This window comes from Pistacia vera, unplaced genomic scaffold (genome assembly GCF_008641045.1).
Source record: "Pistacia vera cultivar Batoury unplaced genomic scaffold, PisVer_v2 Contig838, whole genome shotgun sequence".
Lineage (NCBI taxonomy): Eukaryota > Viridiplantae > Streptophyta > Magnoliopsida > Sapindales > Anacardiaceae > Pistacia > Pistacia vera.
Window position 1 is genome coordinate 409306 of NW_022196710.1, and position 25297 is coordinate 434602.

The 25297-nt window shown below is 37.9% G+C and overlaps 1 pseudogene; it reads right to left on the reverse strand.

Moving 5' to 3' along the window:
- Positions 1–937: 937 nt before the first annotated feature.
- LOC116118118 lies at positions 938–25053 on the reverse strand (annotated as a pseudogene).
- Between the last annotated feature and the right edge of the window lie 244 nt (positions 25054–25297).

Sequence of the window (25297 nt, forward strand, 5' to 3'; positions counted from 1 at the left end):
TTTCTTATTGAATGTGTTTTGCAGTATCACGTTTTTCAATCTTACTAGGTCAAATTGATACACACTTGAACGGTTTCCAATCCCCCATTACGAAATGCTGGTCCAGTAACTTTATTCTTTATTATACACCACCAGAAATTAGAACTGCCCCCACGCCGGGAACGGTCTCCTGACTGCATAATTCCATGTTATAATATTTACAAATGTTAAATTGTCAAACTTTAGTATTTTTTACCAATGATTTTTATGATCTCAGTGGCAGCGATACTTTATTTATAATTTAGTTTCTTCCGTTGAAAGCAGGTTAAGAGTGCACGAAAAATAATGCAAATATTACGATCAAATGTTTTGTGGCAGAACTAGCTAGATAGAAAAAAGGAAAAAAAAAAAAAAAAATTATATAGTGTTAATTTCGAAACATATGAAAACTTTAGCATTTTTTTATTTTTTTATTTTATAGTTTCATGTTATATATATTAGATTGGCACAGATACCCACAAGTATGGTAAGTCAAATTCAACAATTTATTGTTTCTATCTTAATCTCTAAATGTTGGATGAATTAATACATGCTCAGAACCTGGTTACCAGAATTAATGGTCCTGCAACAACACGATCAATTATCATACTGCCTTGGAATCAAAACCAGACATGGATAGTGAGACTAATTTACTTATAATGCCTTCAAGTTTTTAAACAGAAGGCCGAGATGCCTTCTTCATTCTGTGTCATGCATGCATGCATCATCATCTCTTCTTCTTCTTTTTGTTTTCATTACTGAGAGCAAGAGTGCTGGTTCAAGGCTTAATGTAGTCCTTAAACGAAGAAGATAGAAGAAAATTATAATTAAGAAGATTTTCAAAATATTAAACATTAACATTTAATTTATAAGACCTACAGAAAATAAATTTTACAAGAAAAGAAATTAATGAAACAAGCTAGAAAATTATCGGAATGATAATATAGAGGATATAAAAGTAAACGACTGCTTCTTTAACTATTAATGGAGTTTTCTTGGCCAGGCTATGCTTGTTTTGTGCATCCAAACCTTGAGGACTCTCTCTTGATCCCAATCTCTTGGCAGAACTGTTGAACAATCGATTCCTCTAGTTTTTGTATTCTCCATTCAGCCCTCTCGGCGAACTTCAACATCTCTCCTTCTGTTCTTGTGAGACTTTGTCCTAACACCTCTTTCTCATTTTTTGATGCTCAAGTGGCCTTCCCACAACCCCACCTCCATCGTCTTTTTCATCAGATTCTGAAATGGCTGACCCACTTTTGTATGGCATTATCAGCTGAGTGTGAGTGTGAGTCGGCTCTCCCCCTAAAGAAATGAAGGTACTTGCAGCTGGGTGATTGTGATGATGGCTCAGAACGAAGCTCTCCCCTGTTGACCATTGGAACAACTGGTGAGTGATGATAGCATTCAAACGACAATCACATTCTATCTTTTTATGGAAATTTCTATGACATTGCAGGCTGAGCATTTCAGAGCTTCAATGGTGCCTTCTTCTCCACTTGGCATGAACTCACCACACCCATCTGTGGCACCTACCACCACATGGCAGCTGCATGATTCTTCAGACATTCCGTACTTCACTATTTTCTGTATGGCTTTTGGTCCTCCGGGCTTGAGGGGCATGCCCATTTGATGGTGTTTGTCTCGCTGATGAAGAAAGGACGATTAGACCATTATTCTTGAAGTAGATTTTTGATCTTGTGGGCTTGAACAACTCATCATCTCCTCTCTCTCACACTCTTCCTTTTCTTTCTCTTGTTTTTATTAAACGAAAACTCGTTAAGAAAATCAATTAAAGACAGTGGCTAAATGCACGTTTCTCTGTGTGATGGAGATAGAGAATGAGAGAGACCATGAAGCTGACAGATATGTTTCGATGACATAACATTGGATTCTTTAAAAGATATAACTGTTCAACTTATATATATGCTTTCCATCTAAGACGATGCATTAATTATAGAAGATGAACAAATAAAATTTTCCATTAAAAGGATTAAGGAGAATTAGGAAGAATAATAGGTAGTTAATTATTTTGATGGTGAATTTTGCAAGTGAAGCAACAAACGGAGCATATATAATAATATACGAGAAGAAAATGAGTGGTGGAAGGTTGAAGAAATTAAATCCAGTAGAACCGAACAGCTTGTTTATTAGCGATCTTTAGGTGCATGAGACAAGTGTTATACCACTTTATATTCAATAAACAACTTTTTATATTTTATTAATTTAATTAAAAAACAAATTACATGATTATGTATAAAGAGCAAGTAAATACCGATATAAAATATACATAATTCTCTTTTTCTTTTATTTTATTATGTGTGGATTCTAAGATGCATATAATATTGATACAAATGGTAGCAAGAAAGAGAACTGAAGGAAATTAACTACAAGCGGCAAATATCTTGCTTTGCTTGCAATATCAGCAGAAATTAAGGTTAGGGTTTAAAAAGGGCAGTGTCACGCGCATGCTCAGAATTGATATAAATACAAAATACAGACTTGTATTAACATATTAATTTGAAGAGTAATGTACAAGAAATTGATCGAACGGCATGCAAATGCAGTGTTTGTGTTATGTCTTCAAATGAAAAATTCAATTTGAAATTGGTATACTCACCTATTTTCTACATAAAGTTGAGTCCAAGGGCAGAGTGTGTTAATACATTGCATGTGAGTTGTAGCATTAACTTAGAAGTTTACAAAATATTTATTCATTTTCATCCAATGATTTTAAGCTTTCACCTATGTGTCATAATCGTAATGTTAATAATTTTTTAAACTTACATTCATTTTATTATTTGGTGTTCAACACATATGATAGCCCATTGGCCTTTTCTCTATAAGTACAATATACTATACTCTTAAGAAAAGTAAAAAAGATGTCTGGTAACTTACTATGATATTATGGTTTATCCTAACATAAATATTGGATATTATAATATGAAGTGTCAAACATATAATGTAAACATTATAATCTTGTAATGGGATAATTATAATAATCGTTTGATATGCATTGTTAACCTACACTTGAACTTGTAAATATAACAACACACAACCCCGGGATAATTCATAAGGTTTAAAGATCATTCCCTCCTATATATATAACGTGTTGATAATTAATATTAATGGAAATTCCTTGTGATTCAGTAATCCAATGTACACTAGATTTTTAAATAATTTGATTGCCATTGAGCTGGCTGCGACTTTTTTTCCTTTTGCCTCCCATGTAATAATACTCTCAAGCGCTAGATTTGCTTTTCATTGGCGTCGTTATCCCTAATGCTAACATAATACAAAAAATTTGGTGCTTATAAAAAGATGTTAAAGAGATTTAGAAAAAGACTTCTAACCATCATTGCTTCATATTAATATTCCTGTTCTAAGTATGCTAGCTCTTCACACAAACACATTAATTATAAAATGCACTCTCCCTCTCTTTACTCTTTACTCTTCTATTAGCTCCATTTTTTTTCCGATTACAAAAGCTAAAATCCGAAACAAAAGGTTATAGAAGGATGGACTGTGATCTTTGAAATTAGAAGAGGCAAATAAACATAATTTTTCAGTGTATGTAGTTATATATTTTGGGCCCCGGGCCGATGATTGTGTAAACTATGTTATGTTATTGTCAAAGTTTGAAGGAGAAGGCAAGAGCGGCAGACAGAAGTAAAGAGATTGCCAAAGAGGCCAAAAGAAAGGAAAGAGATGCAAAATTTTTCAGTATTTTTTAATTGGATTTGTAGCTTTACACTATCAATTTATAAAAAGAATTATTGCAAAGAACGAAATATAATCAAGTATAAGACACATCAATAGTATCAAGGATATAGAAGGAAACATAAATATCGAAAATATGCATATCAAGCATTCCATTTTCATCACCATAATTCCAGCATTACAATTGTCGTCACCCTCTCTCAAGCTTGTGGTTTTCTAGTTGTTCCGAATACATGTGTATAGTCTTGATTATCTCTCTTGAATTTTCCCTCTAATGAAGTGACAGTCAATCCCTACGTGTTTTTTCTCTCATGAAATATCAGTTTGCTGCAATGTCGCTGGCACCTTTTTATATAGTATAAGAACTGATTTTCTTACTTAAACCTCCAAATCTCCCTACAACCCAAGAATCTAGGTGGTCTCACATGTAGTTTTGGCTATGGCTCTATATCAACCTCGGTTGATGACTTGAGACTGTTCTTCCACAGATAGGACTCCTCAAGCTTTATACAGAAACTAGTCGATGGACTTTCTTATCATCAAACATGTGGCCTAATCCGAATCGTATGTGTTATGTCTAATTTTCATTCCGAGGTAAAAGGTCGTAAGCTAGCACAACCCTTCAAGTATTGAGTACTATCATTGCAACTCATGTGATTGTTTTGGGCCATACATGTATGGTTGAGAATATGTACTGCCAGCTAATATAGCCTGTCTGGTGAGATACAAGACTATCCCACAAGCCTTTGATAATGCAAGGGATTCTCCAAAGGGGATCTATCTTGATGATGATGTCCCACTATCATATTCTTGAGTGGTGAGCTTGGTGTTTTATCAACAAGAATGATACTGGTTTACACGTTGACAACCCAATCTAATATAAGTTCCAAAAAGTAATTGCGTTGGCTGAAGGATATTCTTGTTGAAGATCTTACAATTTCAATTCCTATAAAATATTTTGGTTCTCCCAAATCTTTAATACGAAATGCCTATTGAGATGCTCCTTTAAAGTCCTCTTCATCATTCATATGATTAGAATGTTCGTCAACATAGATGATGCAGGCAATAAAGATTTCCTCTAGCCATGCAGAAAAGAGTGCATAGTCATGTTTTGGACTGACAAAAGCCTATGCTGTAGAGCTTCGGTCAATTTTTCATTCATTGATGAGATGCCTATTTCACCCCACAATGGATTTTATAGATGACATACTATGCTCCCTCTTGTCAACAAGTCTAGAGGAAGATCCATATAAATTTATTCATGAAGGTCACCTTGTAGAAAGGTATTATGAACGTCCATTGATTAAGGACCAGTCACAACGATGCAACAAAAGAAATGTTTGACAGTAACATGTTGGCAACAGGGAAAAGGTCCTTGATAATCAAAACCTTCACGCTGAGTAAACCCTGGCAACCAAAGGCTTTTATTATTCGATCAAACACAGCATGATGTTGATCTTATACACCTATTTGAGCCAATTTTTTCGAGTGAGAGGCGGGCCCTAAATCCCAATTTTATGACCAGGGTTAATTCATCACCCATGGCTGTCACCAGTGACATGGCAACAACATATGAGTAACAGGAACGTTCACGGTTAGCAGAGATCTGGCTGACGCATATCCTGTGGGCAGAGAGAGACGTTCATAATTAACATAATTGGAGGTGAGGTAAGGTGTACTCTAAGGAATCAGTATTGTGGGACAAGCATAATCAATTGTCCAGATAAGAGGTCGAGTGACATGGGTGGATCACTATTAAGGGGGTTTCAGATTAAGAACAGAAGAGCTGCAAGAATGTAGGTGAGGTGTCAGTTATAGGTGACTCTAGGATCTATACAAAATCAGAAATAGTAGTTAAGAAGAATCTAAACTACGAGTTGAACTTTGTCAGATGCATGTGATATAGTAAAAGATGATCAGTAGATAGGCGGATAAATCATCCTATAGGAACAACTGAGGGGAACTTGAATTGGCATCATTGGTGGTAAGGAAAATTGTTCATGGAAAACAACATCTGGAGACCAGAAACTCTTTACTGCTAAATCATATAGAGTAACCCTTTGAGCATGGGAAATCCCATGAAATACATCAAGTAGCCTTGGGTCCAAATTTTCAAGTGACCCAACAACCGTAAGTAATAAAGACACCCAGAACACGGAGGTTTTTATTGCTTGTGTTTTGCAAAAAGGATTTCAAGGAGTCTTACTATGGAGCATTCTTTCGACATGCGATTGATCAGGTAACTAGCTATGATCACACATTCACTGAAAGGACAGAGGATATGGTTTAGTGTTTAAGGCACGAGCTATTCTAATAGATGTAGTGTTTTCGCTCTACGTCTCCATTTTGTGGGGAGTATAGGTGCAAAAACTCTCGGTGGAAATCCAAGGGACCAAAAAGAGAGGAACATTTTGTTTAAAAGAAATCAGAGCTTATCAGTTTGATCACTTGAACTGGGGGATAATTGCTGTTACCATGGATAAAAAGTTCCTATGTGGGAAAGTGTTTGGGCCTTGGATTGCATGAGGAAAACCCATGTCGCACAGAAAAACATCTACAATGGTGAGGAAAACTCTGGACCCACCGTGATTAGGTGTGATTAAGCCCCAATGTCTAGGTGTATTAGAGCAAATGGTTGTATGTAGTGGATGTGTTGTTTGGGAAGTGATGCGGGCTTGCTTAGAAGCAAGCTATTGGACATTTAGGTTAAGGAATGATACACTATGACCAAGTTTGATGAAGAATAAATGAGTTTTATTAACATTTGTACTACAATTGAGAAGTATATTTGTAATACAAGTAGATGAACTCTGGAAAACATTAAAAAACTCAGCATGTGTCAGTTAGTATAAACCTTTTAACTTTACCTAAGCCTATCATTTTCTAGTCGAAGGGTCATGAAATTCACATGTATTAGGCATGATCTAATACACAACTATTATCAGTGTAGATTTCGGACATGGATATGAGATTGAAATGAAACATAGGAACATAGGAACATACAAGACATTCTTAAGGACTAATGTTTCAATGAGTTAGATGGTTTTTATGTGGGTGGCTGGTGCAATTTTTTGTTTGACATGAACAAGTGATGATTTAGTGTATCATTTGAAAAAAAAAATTTTGTTGCAAATGATATGATCACTAGCCCTCTGAATCATTATCCATATTTTATCGTAATAAATTAGGCAGAAGAGTTACCGCATATGATGTTGTAGGGGCTACCGGATTTTGTTTAGCATTTGAAAGCTAATTATATGGTCGCATTGACAGGGGTGCTTAAAGTTGATTTTCAGGAGGAGTGGCAATCTCATAAACTAAAGATTTCCAGCTTTGTCCTTGCTGGTTGTGTTGGATACCTATGTAACTTCACAATTATCCCGGGTGTGGTTTCGTCATTTACATACTGCAAAATATTTCCCTTGCCTGATTTTGAGTTTTTGGACCCATTTAACCTGTGGATCATCCATTGAACCCTTTGACCAGTTGCTTGACCCATTTGACCAGCTTGTTGACTCATTTGACCCGTTGCATGATGTGGCATCATGGGAGTTTAGGATATGTTTAAAAGAGCGATCAATTTCTGACCATCCAATTGTAGAAATGATCTGATTGTCATGCCCATATAAATTAGCCTTTTTCCCCATGAATTGCCCTAGTTGCTCACCCTTTTGTTCGACGACACCAATTCTCTGAAAAAAATCATTCGCGATCGTGAAGGCAACTACATCAGCCGGCCGAGTCCTCCCATGCTTAGTTTTGTTGGCTCTCATCTTGAACGGCAAGTTGGAAAGTGCAACGAAGGGTGGACGTGGAGATAGGCCAATATGAGTTGTGAAGGCCAGAAAAGCTTCTTTGAGGCTGACAAAAATGACTTAGACGGTCACGTCGTCAATTCTTGGTATTGACAAGAGTTCTGGTAGCTCTCAAGGATTTCCTCAATAGCGTCTATTCATTCAAACAACAAAGCCATTGAAATACATGTGACAATGTTTTTCCTTGTTTATTTGCAAGCCTTGGCCAGAGAGTGAATGATTTGGCCAATCAGTTTCTCATACATCCTTTATATTCGGCCACATTTCGGTGGCGTTCTCAGTTGATGGAAGCCCCATTGCTACGTCTTTGATAACAATTGCTTTCCATGATCGGACCAGCTATTGCAACGTCTTTAGTGCCTCTGAGGTGTGGTTCAGGCGGTGGGTGGAAAAGGCTGTCAATGAACTATCCTTGTCCTTTGTTATAAGGGCTCATGGAAATTGCAAGCGCAAATGGGCTAGGATCTAACCTGTAAGGTTTGCTTGATGAGACCGAGTTGTCTGTTGATGTCGTGCATACACACATCCTTGGTTCGGTGATTATTGTGGGACTGGAACAATGCGAAAGGGGAACGGTAGGGATTCGATCTCGATCCCAAACTTGTTGAGGATAGGAACCATAGTAACCGGTATTCCAAATTGGTAGGTGATGGGTCCGACCTAGGTTGGGAGGTTGTAGTGGAGCCTGGTTCGGCTCAATGGGCTTTTGTTGAATTGATGGTTGGTCATTGTGGGCTTGGAGTTTGGGATTTCTGGATTGTGCTCTGTGGGGTTTGGTTAGGTTGATTTCATTTGAATTTGGAGAGAAAATTTTAACCGTATCTGTGTGTTTGCAAGGAAGAAAATGGTGGCTAGATTGATTAGAGATTCAGAAGCTATTATGGAGATTCTCAATACCATGCAAAGTTTAAGGAGAGAGAGAGTGCAGAGAGAAGTAAAAGAGGCTGCCAGAATGCCAAGAAGAAAGAAAGAGATTCAGAATGTTTCTGTATTTGTATGTTTTTGTAGCTTCGTACCTGTTGATGCGTGATTTGTGACACCAACTAATTGACACGTGCGTAACGTTGATTGGTCAAGAGACCACGTGATTATGAATAAAACGTAAAGTAAATGCAATGAGAGTTTTTTAAGTGGTTCGGATGCTAAGGTAGCAAGTCCTTCTACGTCCACTGTATTTGTATTATATAGGGTCAGGTCGCAACAGCGGACGACTTACAAATGATTGCAAAGAAAAGTAAATGCAAAGTATTGAGAGACAGAAAGCTAATTTCTAGTGTAAAAATAGCGAATCCCCTTAATGAAGAGGTCTTCCTCTTTTTATAGTAGGTGAGTGCAAGTAATCATCAGTAAGCCTCCATGGTGTGGTGTGATGTCAGGAGTAAATCCGGCTTATGTCACATTTCCCACCTTCCAAAACTGATTTTGCGCAATTAAGCAGGAAAGGGACCCGTGGGAGCTCCAAGCTATTGGCAGGCCTGGGACGTGTGTTTACCGTTCTGACAGAGCAGGTCACCCCCCCACCAATCACGTGATTTCCTACGTCAGCCACTTGATTTTCCAGTAGTAACAGTACCCTATCAATTTTATACAAAGAATTACGACAAAGAAAGAAAATATAATCAAGTGACAAGACGCATCATATATAATTCATGGATGTAGAAGGAAACGAAATACCTGAAAATAACATTCCATATTTCATCAGCATAATCCCAGCGTTCCATATTTCATTTATTCATTAGTTGTCAATGTAATAACATGCAACGAATAAAGAATTTTCACCCAAAAAAAAATAGCAAAACCCTTCTAACTTTAATTGCAATTTATCGACAGTCATTCATTGTTGACCACTTTGAACGAATAAAATACAAGTTTGTCCTAATATCACAGGAAACAGATTAATAAATAAATCCACGATTTGGTCATGTTTTGAATAAAATAAAAGATACCCACTGCGCAAGGTCGGTGTTCACATCACAATTGATACATATAATTATGTTTTGGTGAAGACATTGAATGACCAATCAATCACTCTAATTTAAACGGTTAATAACTATTGGATATTAAAAGTAGCGGCTCCAAAACTTCATGTATGAACGAAGAAAGAAATGTAACGCTGCAGTGTATCTGAATGCTCATCAACTCATCGACTTAAATTACACCCTTTGTAATGAGTGAGTGCAACGTAAAATATTATCCAGGCATAAATTGACGAGTCCTGTGGGGTTTGCTTTGCGGCGTTGCATCAAATCTGAATGCTCAACTCGTCAACTTAAATGACAATGAATTGAATGTGAAATTTAATTAACACTGCTACACATAATGTCTAAACGTACATTAATTGCCCATCACGGCACAACCTTGACTTACAGACAGCAGTCTTAAAGCAATATACATTACACACGCAGCCTGACAAAACCCTATCTTTGATTCTTTAAGCACAATTAATGCATTGTGCTTTGTAGATTGCATTATCCATTAAACTTGGCTTTTGGTTTTGGGATTAATGACAATTGACTACTGTCATGAGATGGTAATTATTTTGGGCATATTAATTTAAAGCAGGTAATTAGGTGAATTTAATCTTAAAATTTGTCAAATCGACAGTGAAGCTTTTCCAATCATATTATTTTAACAACATTATCACATTGGAGAGATGTTTCTCCATTTACATTTTTACTACCTGGAAATGTCTCTATACAAAAACTTTGGATACAAATTTTAATTCTACTACATAATTATCACGTCATTTTATATTGTTTAACTTACTTTTATATAATGTTATATATATAAATTACTCGTATGATAAATTATGCATAACTATCACATCCCTTGTTTTTAGTTTAACTTTTCCAGCTATATCATATCAATTTAATAAATGCCTTTCGGTATAATGCTATATATATAAATGAATGATTTTTAGTTTCCTTACTCTCTTCATATTATATTAATTTATATAATTATTTTTTAATAGAAAACTTATACGAAACTTTGGAATAATACTATTTATATAAATTATTGTAGATAAATATATAAAAATAAGTAAGAAATCAATTGATTTGTATAAACACCCGACTAGGATGCACGTAAGCTTGAAGCAACAAGCTAAATGTTAGCAAGACTAAGCTTAGTGCGACACCTGACAACCCACTAATTTGCATGAACTCCACGTGCAATACATGCAGTTGCTTCATCTAACCAAGCAATGACTCTCCAAAAAACTCCGGTTAATTATAACTATAACTGTGATTAAGTTTAATTGTAACCTGACCTCCTTAATCGCCCAAATTGTGTCTGAGGAGATTGCATTCATTCCACTGACGCAAATCCCCACTAGCACATCATCTCCACTCCTATAAATCCCAAATTATGATTCCGAAGGGGGGGAGAGGACAAATATATATATATATATATATATATATATATGAGAGAGAGGAGAGAGAGAGAGGAGAACCTGGGAAAGAAAGGGATTGTGGGAAAAATATAGCAGAACTCTCTGCACATTCGGTACTCTAGAAAATCATTGTAATTATTCACTTTAAAAAGAAAAAGATACAATGGGCGTAGGCCTAATTACATTGCTCAACCGACCCACTTAAACAAGCTCGCTTCTTTGTCCATGCCATTCATGCATTCCTATCGCAACTCCTACCTCATTCCCATCATTCGCGTCCCTTATGCTAATTCCCAGGATCACGCACCCATCTTACTCAATTCTCCCATCAGTCAACCGAGTATCTCTAGTTGGCGTATGTTTACGTCTTGATGATTTAGTCGGTACGAAAATTTGCATCAACATCTTGGCACAAGAAAGAAGGCCTCAACTTGAACATTTTGATTGAAGCTTGCTTTAATCATGCTTCAAGACAATTACCACCAAGCCGGCTGCAGCATTCCATTGAAATGGTGTGGCGAATGAGAGTCACCAGGGAGTCAAACCGACGCAAACCAGGTTGACATCCCCACGTCAGATGGTCCTAGAAATATTCGAGAGGCTGCCAACAACATTCTGTCAATCATTCCTCTCCCTTTTCCAGTTGCAGAAATTTTCCAATTAATTACCAACACAATCAATAATCTCTAACAAGAAGTAACCGATATGGGGGGGAGGGATTGCAGACAATCTTCTGAACCCGCAGTGCCTCGTTTTGCCAACACCCAATTGGGAACACAGGACCGCCGAAGAAATTCCAGCACAACAGGAGGTTTGCGACATAGTCAACCCTCTGAGAGGAGATCACCAGATCCAGGACACCCAGGGCGATGCCTGGGAAAACAACTAATAATGGAGGAGACAAACCACCGAAGGCTTGTCCTTTCCCAACACAAGAACGGCCAAGCTCATTGTGACAAAAATGTCACACGAGCACATTCCCAGTGGATGCATTCAAACCCTGTCGAACAACATGACATTCAAAATCCACGTGCTAGCACTAACCTGGGTCGCAACGGATCTTAGGAATCAACCTCCTCCTCGCGTGTGACTGCGCCCCATAGAGAAAACCAATAGAATCGTGAGCCAGATCTCCACAGGCATTTGAATTCACAAAAGCTCGATCTTCATCATTTGCTTAGCCAGAATAGGGGAAACGCCTTTCCTCTAGGCAACGCCTGAGGTGCTGTGTAGTTGAAGGAAATACAAAGGATGCTTAACAATTTTCCTATCCAGCAAATCGAACATACGATGATAGCCTTCGATTCCCCATTTCCAGAAGAGATGTGTCTTGCACCCTTGCCAATAGGGTTCAAGATCCTAGATATCAAGTTCAGCGGAGAAGGCGACCCCCAAGACTGCTTGACGCTTTCAATGACCTGATGGAGCTACACAAGTATCTGATCTCACTAAGTGCAGATGTTTCACAGTTACCCTCATGGGTGATGCGAAAAGGTGGTATAAGAGACTTCCCCTGAACTCAATCCATGTTAGGAAACAATCTAACCCATGGCAGCGGAAAAACAAAAACAAAAACAAAACAGTGATTGATTCCATTTTAAGCCAAGATCAGGATACATATATTACAGATAATATGTTAAATCAAATATTCTGCAATAATATGAACAATCAGAGTAAAGATAAGAGTTCATACGCACGTTTGGAGGCTCTTTCGAACTTATCTCTGGCTGGGTTTACTACTGATCCAAAGTAGAATCGAATCAGCGGTAGTCCACCCGAAGAATTAAAGAGGGATTTGCTAGATCCTCTTTATCCTCAAGAATCAAGAACAAGTGTTATTTAAATGAAAAGTGTTATTTAATTCATAAAACACATGCACTTATATCAATACATACAACTATGGTTTACATGATATAGTAGATAATGTCTTTTATTGATTAATAAACATTATTACAAAGAGTCAATTCCACAATAATTGATTGGCTCTAGGGCACCTACTCCAACAATCTCCCATTTGCACTATAGCCAATCATTCATGCACTCAACATTGAATGACCCAAGTGCCCATCATGCTTCTGCTACAACAGAAACTTCAATAGTGGGTTAGTAGGTATTCTGCAAATCTGCGCATTCCCTTTCTGATCGATCTCTTAGATCAAATTGAATCAACTAAGTATGTGTTTAGATTACTGGTGAGACTGTGATTCCTCAGCCACAATAATGGCTCCATTGTTATTGCAGTAGAACTTTACTGGATCAACAATACTTGGAACCATATCAAGTTTAGTAATGAACTTCTTGATCCAAACCGCCTACATGGCTACATTAAATAATGCAATATACTTAGCATCAATTGTAGAATTCGAGCTCTTCCAACTCACTGCAGCTACTTTGAGGCAAAATATACATCCCAAGTTGCGAACTATAATCATCTTTATCTGTTTGAAAATAGCATCACAATATCCTCTTACAATGAGCTCATCTTCCCCTCCATAATCCAAGAACATATGCTTAAGCCTTTTCAAGTACTTAAGGAAGTTCATTGACACTCATCCAGTGTCACGCACTTGGATCTGATTGATATCTTCTACTAGTGTTGAATGCACATAAGACATCAATCAAGTACATAACATATTGCTCACTTAGATCCTATTGATATCTTCTACAAGTGCTTAATGAACATAGGATATCATTCTGAGCATGCAAACACAACATCGCTCACTTGGATCCGATTGATATTCCCTATAAGTGCTTGGTGCACATGAGACGTCAATCCGAGCATACAACCTAGCATTGCTCACTTGAGTCTGATTGATATCCACTACAAGTGCTTAATGTACATTAGATATCAATCTGAGCATACAAGATGGATCCACTTGCTGAAGCATGTGAGATCCTCTTTATTCTATTTCTCTCATCGTGTGGTTAAAGACACATATTCTTAGAGAGATAGACGCCATGTATCATTAGAAGAAATCTCTTCTTGGATCAGTACCTTGTCTATGTACTCTGACTTAGTTTAAGCAACATACCCGATCTATCACGATAAATCTTCATTCAAAGAATGTAGGTTGTTTCTCCTAAGTCTTTCATGGAGAAGCACTTAGATAACCAAGTCTTTATCGGCTACAAGTTTGGTATGTCATTCCTGATAAGAAGTATGTCATCGACATAGAACACTAGGAATGTCACTGCGCTCCCACTTAACTTCTTGTAAACACAGGCCTCATCTTCATTCTTGATAAAATCGAATTCTTTTACTGCTTCATCAAAATGAATGTTCAAGTTCCTTAAAGCTTGCTTGAGTCCATATATGGACCTTTGCAACTTGCATATCTTATTAGCCTTTCCATCAAGAATGAAACCATTGGGTTGTGTCATATACACATCCTCTTCAAGGTTTCCATTCAGGAAAGCAACTATGACATTCATTTGTCAAATCTCACAATCATAATATACAGCAATCACAAAAATAAGCTAGATGGATCTAATCATGGCTACTGGCAAAAGGTTTCTTCTTAGTCAATACCATGAATTTGTTTGAAACATTTGGTAGCCAGTCGTGCTTTATATGTATGCACTTTGCCATCCATGTTAGTCTTCTTCTTGAAAACCCATTTACACCCTATGGGTTTTACCCCTTCAGGTGAATCCACTAGAAAACCATGACTGGTTCTGGTACAGGGAGTTCATCTTAGATTTAATGTCTTTAAATCATTTAACAAAATCTAGATCCAATACAACTTTATTGTAGGTTTTGGGTTTATTGTCTTAGTAGACTAGTACGTCACCATGTTGAGTAACAAGAAAACCATATCTCTCGGACTCATGACGTACTCTCCCAGATCTATGTAGCTCCTGTGCTACCTGAGGTGGTTCACTTTGATCCACAAATTTTAGAGTAACCTCCTCGCGATGTCCAACCACCGCTTATGGCACATCTACCCGTCTTTTGTCTAATATATCTTGTGGTACTAGAACTTCATCAAGTTCTACTTTTCTCCCACTAGTACTTCTTAGAAAAATTCCTTTTCTAGGAAGTCACCAGTACGAGCAACAAAAATTTTGCGCTGTTATGGATGGTAGAAATAGTATCCTTTGGTCTTCTCAAGATACCCCACGAATATACATATACAAGATTTCGGGCCCAGCTTGTTCGAAGTCAATTTTTTGACATAAGCTTCGCAAACCCAAATCCTTAGATAAGACAAATTGGGCATTTGCCCACTCCATTGATCATATGGAGTCTTATCTATAGACCTTGGCGGCACACGGTTAGGTACGTGAGTCGCAGTCTCTAGGGCACAACCCAAGAACTATGTGGATAGATTACCAAAAAACTCATCATGGACCTAACCATATCAAGTAAGGTCATATTCATTCTTTCAGATACACCATTATGCTGGGGTGTGCACAGAGATGCGAGTTTTAATACTATCCCACATTCCTTTAGGTATGTTCAGCTCAACTTTCCACAGTTGGCACAATTAGCATTTCGAGATTATCCTTATTGTCTAACTTAAGAACATATTATTATGAAACAATTCCATAAAGAATATATTTACATTCAAGGACAATAATCCATTAGTAAAGTAATACTCTCATTTGTCCTAAGTGGACACAAAAATATAATTTCTAGAAACTGAAGAAAGATCATAATAATCCACGAGTTCTAAGAAACAAGCCAATCGGCAAAATCAGACGATAAGATCCCACAACAAATGCAACACCACTTGTTTCATTTCCAACTGGTAGGTCCACCTCTCCCTCAACGAGCAATCTACTTTGTCGTAGTCCTTGCACATCAATCAAATGTGAGTACCACATCTTGTGTCAATAACCCAAGATGTTAACAGAATAAGTTAATCTAAAAAATGTACCTGACGAAGAAGTAACATTCTTCTTCCCTTTTGTTAGGAAGGTCTTACAATGTTTCCTCCAGTGGCTAGGATTCCCACAGTGAGGACAAACGCATTTCCTTTCTGCAATAGTTATTTTCAATGACTTCTGAGCCCTTGCCTTCTCACTTGAGTTGGCTTCAACCAACGTCAACGTTTCTGACATTTTCATGCCTGACTCAGTAGCCTTCAACATATCCAGAAGCGCGAAAAGAGTATTCTTCTTATTATCCTCAATGAAGTCATAGACAAATTGAGAGTAAAAATCTAGCAAAGACTGTAATATTAGGTTTATCGTTAAACCTTCACTAAGTCTACATCCCAAAATCTCAAGCCTGTTCATATACTCGGTCAACTTGAGTATATGATCACCAATTTTGGTGCCTTCTTCCATCCTACATCTGAATAAAGATTGAGACACCATATGCTTCTCATTTCTTTGAAGAAAATGAATAATAGAAGCTAAGTCCATCTTTTGGCACTGCTGTCGCAGTAATGGTGTCATTGATGCAAGCACAATGTATCTAGTCATTTCTGCTTTTGCATCATGTGTATGCTTCACATATACATACCTAGTCTCATGTATAGAACTATCAACAGGCTCTGGTAACAAAGCCTACTCAATGGTGTATAATCTATCGCTTAACTGAAGTATATCATTTATACTTCTATACCAGTCAACGAAATTCCCACAATTCCATTTCTCTCCCAGTTTGATGATTTGTCACAATGATGTAAGGATCATTTTGCTCAATTTTAAGTAAATCTACAAGTGCAGAATAAGTAACCATTATTACAATGTTTATTATTATTGTTTAATAAGGCCTTTTATTAAACAATCGCTCCCACTATTTTCCTCAAGTCAATAGCCCTCCCTATAAACTCGGGAAAGCCTGTTGGCTTTCCTAGTGGACTGAGATCCTATCTGGCCCATTTCAAACCTTCGCTTTGGCGAACAAGCCAAAATGGGTTGATTAGGTAGGCCAACAAACTTAATCTACACCAGTTGATAGCTCCCACTATTACCTCAAATGTGAAGAAGCCAACAAGCCAATCACACAATCCAATGGCCTAGCCATCGTCCTCAAATGTGATTCTCAATATCAGTAGAGTGGACACTACATGTCACCACGTACGCTTAACGAGTGTACTTCTCTACTTTGCCTATGACTCGTTTATCAACCTTCACTTTGGCGAACAAGCAAAACAGTCATTTTAAGTCGACCCATCACCATTAAGGAAAACTCCAATGAATTTTAACCTCCCACTGGTAGAAGTGTACTCTTTGCTTTGGCGAACAAGGTTCCGACGAACAGTGGCTTGATTAAAACCATGGTGATGGAAGGTATACGTGACTTAATATACTTTAATTGAGGGTTTTATTTAATGTCTCGCCAGATGATTATATTTGTTAGAATGACATTGTTTGGTATGTTATTGAATATTCAACCTTAGCATGCATTCTAAACAAAATATTAAACGTGCCGGTACATGGCCCAACTAAAACCGATTTCCTTGAGCCTAGAGGAATCAGTAGGTCACCTAGGGACCCTGCAATAAAATCTTGAGTCTTTAAGTATGATTGTCCCTTCCTTGATCTGTCTTCAAGTACATTACAAAAACATCATTTTAAATTTACAATGAAAATAATTATACAAAAATCTTTAAATCAATAAATTTATAAACCTCGATTTACATTTGAGGGGAATGAGATGAGAAAAGAATGTACATCTAGAAGGGGAGAAAGGTAGGATACGTAGACCCTATTTAAAAAATTACAACCATACATACCCAAAAATTTTAAAACATTCACCATAGGTCTAAGGCTCATGTAACAAGCACCATGCAATATTCAAACAAGTACATTGCATTCATTAAAAATCAATCAATTTTTAAATTGGGTGGGTGAATTATTAATTACCCTCTGACAATTTGCAGATCTGCATTTGGTCCAAAAGTTCTAAAACTTTTAACTTTGGCACCAGCACACTCGAGAGTATGCTCGCCGCGGCGATGGGTTATATCGCCGCTGCGTGCACTGGTAATTGTCACGCACGCTCAATGTCCGATCGCTGTGGCAAGCGCACGTTTCGTCAGTCCTCACGTTGGACTATGATCGTTGCGACGATGGGTTATATTGTCGCGGCGAGTGTTGATTTATCAATCAACACGTATGACAAAACAACGATCGCCATAGTGATGGGTTATATCGCCGCAGCCAACGTGCACTGATTTGTAACAAATTAGTTCAACCAGCCACATAAAAATATGGCAAATGGATTTTGAAATTAATCTCATGTCTGATCTCAACAAAAATACGATTCTCAATTTACCAATCTTGCAGATCATCAACAAATTAATTAATCAAGTATAATGAATCAATTGATTTCTCAAAACATGCTCTCTGAGTAGAATTTATACAGATTTAACAAATCAATATGTTATCAATCAAATACATGTTATCAAATAAACATTATACTGTAAATCTGGCACCCTAGGCTTTGATACCACTGTTAGGAAACGATCTAACCCATGGCAGTGGAAAAACAAAAACAAAACAATGATCAATTCCATTTTAAGCCAAGATCAGGATACAGATATTACAGATAATATGTTAAATAAAATATTATGTAGTAATATGAACAGTCAAAGTAAAGATAAGAGTTCATACACACGTTTGGAGACTCCTTCAAACTTGTCTCTGACTGGGTTTGCTTCCAATTCAAAGTAGAATCAAACCAGCGGTAATCCACATGAAGATAACCAAAAGAGCTAAAGAGGGGTTTGCTAGATCCTCTTTAGCCTCAAGAATCATGAACAAGAATCAAATGAATTTGATTCATACAAAGTAAAGTGGCGTGGGGTAGAGAGTGGGCTAGAGCTTTTCATTGAATATGATATAAAATCACTTAAATAAAAAGTGTTATTTAATTCATAAAACACATGCACTTATATAGTGCATGTGAAACCCTATTCCACTTAGAAATAGGCTTAGGCACCAACCCAAACAGCCCCTATGTCCAAACAGCCCCATGTAGATTTTTTATTTTAAGTATTATTATTTCAATTAAATTAAATTAATATATATATATATAATATATTAACATTTAACAATAACAATAATTCATTTAAATATATGCGTACTATTTAAATATAATCTCACTTGTTTAATTTAAATATCAAATTAAATGAAGGCAACAACCTCAGCAAATTTAATTGCACTGTGAGATTACCAAAATACCCTTTCACCTAAAAAGACAAAAACGCCCTTCTCACAAATTGATTCTTAAATTATCTTCTATGTGTGTGACCCGTAGGCTCCTCATCATACCGGCAGTGTGTAGTATCGCGATCAACACCAATTAATCGTCTTACTACACACAGACCAAGATTGGCTCCTAGCAAGGCATCATGGCCACCCGATAGATTCGGATTCAGCGAAGTAGCTACCTGTCAACAATATGGTTACCGTACAATCAAATCCTTTCATCATATGTTATCTCATTGAGACTGTGGCACAGAAATAGTGTCAACCTCAGTTACTCTCGATATATTTGTATTCAGTTACTAGACCAATGACCGAAATAATGAATTGGATTGAGCAACAACTCAATCCCACTGTGATCACAGATTTACTGTCATTGTCATTAACTGAATTGCACCGTAAGATAACTTTTCCCATACCCGGGAGTGATGAATCCTCTGTCAATCCACCATAGTCTTGATACACTCCTCGATGTAGCCAATCATTATTTGTATTGACAGCTCTAAATAGAACTGTGTTGAATTAGTGTCAAACTACACCAATCGGTGCACAAGGTGCTCTGGTGATCACAAGTCTAAGGATCAAATGCACCACCATTTGTTAGAGGATTTGTTCCATAGACACTGAGATTACCATCCATATGGAATCCTCTGGTGCGTCAGTCTAGTGAACTTGCCTGTATCAAGCACCCATGTGTTGAACCAAGTTGTCACCAAACAACCCTGACAAGTGAGATTAGTCACTGCCTTTCGACAGGGTCATTCAACACTATGATAGCCTTACCGTATTATCTGTGCCCTTGGTCAGATCAATATTGGGATTACGGACGTTTCTAGAATGGCCACCATATGTGCTCATAGGGTTCTCACTATCAAGATTTGAAACACTTGATACTCTCGTCATAGTTCTACCATTCTAAGTACATATCTCAATACATACAACTATGGTTTACATGATATAGTAGATAATGCCTTTTATTGATTAATAAACATTATTACAAAGAGTCAATTTCATTATAATTAATTGGCTCTAGGGCACCTACTTCAACAATCCATTCTCGGCACTAGTTCGCGGAGCTTTACCTATAGCAATTCCAGGCTCGACGTAGGTTCGCAATGCCAATAAGCTATCTTAGTAACATTCACTAAGAGAAAGGAGAGAGGTTGACTTCGTATCTAAAAAGATTCCAAATGGAATAGAGCAAGGTGATTGACACATTGTAGAAAGCCATAAAGATGCTCCTAATTTCTAGTGTGAGACCACAAACAGAATTGTGGAAAGATCTCCAAAAACAATATCGCATATCTCTCACCCAATTCTATAGGATGACAGAGAAATACCAACGAATAGAATATTCACTAGCCGCTCTGAGTGGCACAACCTTAACCAGCGCCCCTACCTGTCAACCTAAGCAAATGGGGGGTCACAAGAGAGACAATCACGACCTTGGCTGGCGTTGGCCCCCGAAGAGGCCACGGGTGGAACTTAGGAGGGAAGACAATCTAGTTCCCCAATTCAGCGACTCCACAGCTCTAGTTGCCCCAATCAACGATATATTTGTGGTCACTGAGGATTCCAAGCTATTACCACTACCAAACAAAATGAAGGGACCTCACAACAGGCAAGATTCCCAAAATTACTGCAGATATCATAAAGAAATTGACTACAACACCAACGAGTGTTGAGCTTTAAAGAACGCCATAGAAGATCTAATCTGAAAAGGGCATCTAAAGGAATATATGGGCTAGCCAAGAGCCCTAGAGAGCCAAGAAGAATGCAACCGAACACTTTTAATCATAAGTCTGAATGATTTCTAAAGGACCCTTGGTCGCTGAGACGTCTAGGCGAGTAAGGCTCTAGCACGCTCGAGAGACCAAGACCTAACCGATGCCATAGATTTGGATAGTTGAGACACGACAAGCCAAGAGAATGAAAACAAAAGACAAAGTAATTAGCTTCACAAAAGAAGAAGCCAAACTAGTGACACATCTCCACCGCGACGCACTAGTAATAAAAGTGAAAATAGGCAATTGTGACGTCTTCATGATCCTGATCGATAATTGAAGCATCGTAAACTTTATCCATGCCAATGCATTCTTAAGGATGGGGTTCACTAAACACTACCTAAAGCCTTCCTTGGTACCATTGTACGGATTCACGGGCAACTGGTCAATGCCTTGGGGCGCTGTCATGCTACTTGTAATAGTGGGTGAGAAGCAACACATGGTGAAGCTATTGGTTGATTTTTTTATCGTAGATTGCTAGCCAGTTTACAATGCAGTCCTTGGGCGACCCTTCGTAAAGATTCTATCAGCGATCACCTCGGTTGCTTGTCAAGCTATGAAATTGCCCACTCCCACCACCATCAAAATAGTCATGAGTTCACAAAGAGACTCCAGGGATTGCCTTAACCGAGTTATCGACCTTGCCGAGAGAGAAAACAACAACAAGCAATAGCCGCCAGCACGTTAAGTCTTAACTATCCCATGAAATCAGTCAACGAAGACCCGTGTCGGGGCTTCAAATATAAAATCCACATAATAATGTACTTCCTTATAAAAAAAAAATAAAGGCACCATCCAACCACTAAAGTTCACCCAAGAGACGACCACGTCACCTAGGTTTTGTTTCAATGACTTAGGATCAATGGAACCATAGTTATAACTCGAGGTCTCTTACTTAAGACAACAACATGGTCATAACTCAGGGGCCAGGCTCCTAAGAAAAACGATGTCACCAAAACTTAAGAAAGGAGGGAGGACAAACTCCCATAACTCGGTGAATCCCAATTCAAAAGATCATCCACTGATCTACACTTGATGAAATGACACTGAGGTGGATCCAATAGTCCTCAACAATAACAACTCAAGAAAGTCCATGACCCCAGCTTGGCATGGCCTTGAGGATGGATCCACGATAAACACTTGAAGAAGGCCCTCCAGATCAACAGCCATTGTGCTATCATAAGCTCTAGGGCCAAACCCAAAGTGACTGTCAAAACTAGCCTCGAACAAAGCGGGGTTGAAGACCTAATTTTTTCCCATACAAATTAGCAATTTTAAAGACCCCAGAGAATGAGTGTTCTTCATTAAATAGCCAATCCCAACAAACTTGGTGACAGTTATTCCCTACGGCAAGCAAAACCTTAAATAGAAAGAATAAAGAAGAATGACATTTACATGTATGAAGTGCGTAGAAATTTTTTTGATTCAATCATTGTTTAAAAATACATATAGCATGGCAGCAAAAAGAAATTAGGCTCCCAATAAACCTAGGCCTCGAGAACAAGATCTTCAGCAGTAGGAGAAAGTCCATTAGAAGCCTCCTTAGATTACCAACGACAGTATCGTCGCCTCTTAGCGCAGTTTCATTCAGAGGCAAAGAGGTTGACTACTCACAAGGAATATCCCTTGCTCCATTCTTGCCCAAACGTTGGGGGTAGGATGCCTTTGAGGAGTATCTCCTACTACCTCTGTAACAACCTTCCTTGTCTCTTTCTGATAGTGCGACGGAAGAGAAGAGAAATTAGTCGTCAGGTTACACTCCTACATCGACCTGAGGATTGAAAGACACGTATACCAAGCAACAATCGCACAACTTTGGTTCTCCACAGAAACTTCTTCTTCCAGCTTGGCTAACCTTTCCCAAGCGTTAGACACCTTAACAGTATGCCGCTCAAGTCCGACCTCAAGTCTACAACTTGATCCATAATATATCAACCTTCACAATCGTTGCCTTGCACCTCTCTTTGAACTTAGTAACCAATGCAGCCAAAAAGTCTCTCTCAGCCACATGACCCTAGCCCCCTCAAACATTGTGAGCTTCATCGCAAACTCTTCCTCTTTCCCAGCCAACAAAAATTGAAAAGCTTTAGTTTGCCTCTCCTGTCCTACCCTCGATTGAGCGAGCTCCTCCTCACGACCAATAATCTTATCCTCATAAGACTTTCGGATCAGATCTGCATCTTCCCAAACCCTAGTAGCCTGCTCTAGGAAAGGATAACAATCCCAAAACAACGAAGAAAGCACGCCATGGGTCTGCAGGGAAGAAAACCAAATCCCGTTATGACATAATGTACTCCAGCCAAGATAAACAAAAAAAATATGATCCATACTTGTATGAAAGAGACAAGTGCTCGCTAGAACAGCCCTAGAAATGAAGAAGCGGGCCCATTTTAAGAAGACCCTTAGAAGTTGCCCCCATCAATGCATTTTGGAAGATTGAATGAAGAGAAAGGAAGAGAGAAATTTTCTCTTCAAAGTCTCTCACCCACGGCTCAAATGACTTATATTGAATAAACCCAAATTTGTTTTCTTTAAATAATGAAACAAATTCCCATTCCACTCCCAAAGTTTAGCAACAACCCAAACTTAGGTGGAATCACATATAGGTCCCTATTTAATTATTTAGTTAAATATTAATATTAACTTTAATAATTAAATTTATAATTTTGCTAAATTATTCCAATAATAAAATTGGACACAGGCTACAACCTCAATAAATTTAATTACATAGCAAAATTACCAATATGCCATTTGTCTAAAAGACAGATATGCCTTTCCAAAATTTACCATCCTTAAACTGTCTCCTAAATGTGTGACCTGTAGGCTCCTCATCATACCGACAGTGAGTAGTATCGCGATTGACACCAATCAATCGCCTCACTACACAGACCAAGATTGACCCCTAGCAAGGCATCATGGTCACCCAATATATTTAGATTTAGTGAAACGGCTACCTATCAATGATATGGTTACTATGCAATTAAATCCTTTTATCATCTGTTATCTCATCGAGACTGAGGTACAGAAATAGTTTCAACCTCAGTTACTGTCGATGTGTTTGTATTCAGTTACTGGACCAATGACCGAAACAATAAATTGGATTGGGCAACAACTCAATCCCACTGTGGCTATAGCTTTAGTGTCATTGCCATATATTGAATTGCATCGTACGATAACTTCTCTCATACCCGGGAGTGATAAATCCTCTGTCGATTCACCATAGTCTTGATATACTCCTCGATGCAGCCAATCACTACCGTAGTGATAGCTCTAAATAAAACTATGTTATGCTAGTGTCAAACTACACCAATCGGTGCACAGGGCGCTCTGGTGATCTCAAGTCTAAAGATCACATGCACCACTATTCGTTAGAGAATCTATTCCATAGACACTAGGGTTACCATCTATATAAAATCCTCTGGTGGGTCAGTCTAGTGAACATGCCTACAGCAAGCACTCATGTGTTGCACTAGGTTGTCGGTAAACAACATTGACAAGTGAGATCAGTCACTGCTTTTCGACAGGGTCGTTCAACACTATGATAGTCTTACCATATTATATGTGTCCTTGGTTAGAATAATACTGGGGCTACGGACATTTCTAGAATGGCACCATATGTGATCATAGGGTTCTCACTATCAAGATTTGAAACACTTGATACCCTCATCACGATTCTACCATCCAACGACATATATCAATACATATCAATATGATTTACACTATATAAAACAAAGTGGCTTTTATTGATTGATGAATATTATTACAAATAGTCAATTCTACAATAATTGATTGACTCTAGGGCACCTACTCTAACAATCTCCCACTTGCACTATAGCCAATTATTCATGTATTTAATACCAAATGACCTCAGGTGTTACAAAGGCTTTGTTAGTGGATCAACGAGATTGTCATTAGTATGCACTTTATTGATCTGCACATCTTTCCTCTCAACCATTTCTTTGATGACATGGAATCGTCTAAGTATGTGTCTGGACTTTTGGTGAGATCGTGGCTCCTTTGCTTGAGCTATTGCTCCATTGTTGTCGCAATAGGACATCTATTGGATCAACAATCGTGAGACCACACCTAGTTCAGTGACGAACTTCTTAATCCAGACTGCCTTCTTGGTTGCATCGGATAATGCGATATACTCAGTCTCCATTGTAGAGTCTACTACAATGCTTTGCTTGGAGTTCTTCCAACTCACTACACCCCCATTGAGACAAATTACAAACCTAGATTGTGAATGATAATCATGTTTATCCGTTTGGAAACTAGCATCACTATATCTTTTTACAATGAGCTCATCTTCCCTTCCATAAACCAAGAACATATTTTTAGTCTTCTTCAAGTACTTAAGAATGCTCTTGACAGCCATCTGATGAGAATGCAAAATGTCATATTTA